This window comes from Littorina saxatilis, linkage group LG16 (assembly GCF_037325665.1).
Source record: "Littorina saxatilis isolate snail1 linkage group LG16, US_GU_Lsax_2.0, whole genome shotgun sequence".
Classification (NCBI taxonomy): Eukaryota; Metazoa; Mollusca; class Gastropoda; order Littorinimorpha; family Littorinidae; genus Littorina; species Littorina saxatilis.
In genome coordinates this window covers 11,736,838-11,739,337 of record NC_090260.1, presented here as the reverse complement: position 1 = coordinate 11,739,337, position 2,500 = coordinate 11,736,838, and the positions used below count along the sequence as shown (strand labels likewise).

The 2,500-nt window shown below is 42.1% G+C and overlaps 1 protein-coding gene across 6 annotated transcripts in view; it reads left to right on the top strand.

The window, feature by feature from the left end:
* The window catches only part of LOC138950401 (uncharacterized), a 54,106-nt gene that overhangs the window by 50,151 nt on the left and 1,455 nt on the right, over nucleotides 1-2,500 (top strand). The gene's annotated exons all lie outside the window — the stretch shown is intronic.

Below are 2,500 nucleotides of genomic sequence, written 5' to 3'. Positions count from 1 at the left end.
ATGTGGAAGCTACGTTGGCTCAAAGGTCACAGAAGATTTGTGTCGTGCAGCGAAGGAAAGAATAGCGACCTTGTTTCCGACGCAGTACCTCTTTGTTTTTCATTAGACCTGTCATTCTGCTTGCTCGGCTTTGTTAGATTTTTCCATATCTTGTTGAATTGGTATTTTCTTTGCTTTTGTTATTGTTTCTTAGTTGTGCTTCGTTTATCGATACAACGTCTTGTGCACGGGTCAAATGTGTGTGTCAGGGGTCGTTTTACTTGAACTTGACGTTCATGTTTCTCCGAACGTCTGTGTATCGAAACACAGATACACGCACTCCATGACTCTGTAAGAAGACAAAACATATCGCTAGGTTTCATTTGTGTTTGATGAATGTATGACCTTTCATGAAGTAGTTTTGTTTTGTGTTTACTTTTGCCAGTTTGCCAGTTCGTTTTTGGAACTTTGCAAAGGATTGTCGTGTCGTCTGTTTAGGTCTGGGGAAACACCAATGAAAAGAGCCGAAGAATCCTCGAGCGTTTCTTTTGATTATCCATGTATAACCTGCTTCCTGCAACTATGGTAACCGGGGATTTATTGCCTGGGGAACATGACATTTATTTCCCAGGTGCTTCTGAATGAAAAGTTGTGGAAATGATGACAATATTGTTTATCGTCTCTTCAGCATGTTAGTGCTACACGTGACCGAACCAAGTTTGTTACCTTTTACTGAGTCCAAGGAACCAGAAAGAACGTTGTGTAAATCACTTCTGTTGTGTAAATCACTTCTGTTTCAGCTGTATGTGGCGAGTCTGCCACATCTGTGTGGAGTCCGAGGTTGGTTGGTCATTAGGCAAAAAAAAAAATAGGTGTGGTTACGGTAACATAGGCAACAAAAATAGGGTAGGTAGGTAGGCACTTTTTTTTTTAAACTTTTTTTTCTAATGTGTACAAATTAAACCTACTTGACAGGGAAATAAGTGTGCGACACGGGCGCTTTCGCTTTCATTGCGTTTTTTGCACTCGTTTTTTGTTTTGTTTTGTTGTTGTTGACAAATGCAATAAAAAGTTATAGGATCGGCCCCTAAAAATAGGGTAGGTCGGGTTACCGTAACCACACCTATTTTTTTTTTAGGCCTTATTGTTCATCGTCTCTCCAGCAGTTAATGCTATTCCAGACCGAAGCGAGAGGTTGCGAGTTCGACCCTGGGTCAGGGCGTTAGCAATTTTCTCCCCCCTTTCCTAACCTAGGTGGTGGGTTCAAGTGCTAGTCTTTCGGATGAGACGAAAAACCGAGGTCCCTTCGTGTACACTACATTGGGGTGTGCACGTTAAAGACCCCACGATTGACAAAAGGGTCTTTCCTGGCAAAATTGTATAGGCATAGATAAAAATGTCCACCAAAATACCCGTGTGACTTGGAATAATAGGCCGTGAAAAGTAGGATATGCGCCGAAATGGCTGCGATCTGCTGGCCGATGTGAATGCGTGATGTATTGTGTAAAAACATTCCATCTCACACGGCATAAATAAATCCCTGCGCCTTGAATATGTGCGCGATATAAATTGCATAAAAATAAAAAATAAAATAAAAAATAAATAAATCCCTGCGCTTAGAACTGTACCCACGGAATACGCGCGATATAGGCCTAAGCCTCATATTGATTGATTGATTGTTTTACTTTTTTCAGTTCACATGGTAAACTTTGGAGTCAAACAAACCAAACGGAACGCTGTGTAACATTTCTGGTTCAGCTGCACGTGGCGAGTGTTTGAGCTGTTTAAAGTCAAAGTAACCAGACAGTACACCTGTCCCACGACCAAGTCGGAATAGCAAATATGTCCCACAGCTTCAACAGAGAAGAAAACACACAAGTTTTGCCCACTCACACTTGGACAAGGCTAACCACATCAGCCATGCTTGTGTAGAGATCTACTTCTTTGACGGAAGTGACCGAACAACAACGAATGACGTTTTGGTATGTGCGACTGACGTCACAGTCTGTATCTCTTGAAGCATTGCTTTCTATATGACGTCATTCTGTGTCTGCATGCGCGAATTGTTTGTTCTTTCTGCTGTCTTTGTCTGTTCGGTACACAACTCTATCTTACTATATCAGACTGGCAGGCCTCATGAGCGAGCCACTTTCCATAGCAGCTACCATATAGAAACTGTCCTCTGGATTGGCCGTTTGCAATATTCTCAGTGTTGGAGAATTTGCAAAGAAAAGAAACGGATAACACCGGGAGTAAGGAAAGCAGTGCGTTCAATGTTGGGCTTTTAGGGGGACGATTGCAAGTTAGACTCCGTTCTTGTCGTCTCTTGAAGCGAGCGCTGCGTGTAGTGCAAGAAACTAGACAAAACGCTCTGTAACGTTTTCCTCATGCACATCACTTCTGTTTCAGCTGCATGTGGCGAGTCTGAAAACGCTGTGTGGAGTGCAAATAACTAGACAGAACGCTGTGTAGCGTTTTTGAATTCATTTCAATTCAATAAAACTGTATTGTTTGAATGTAA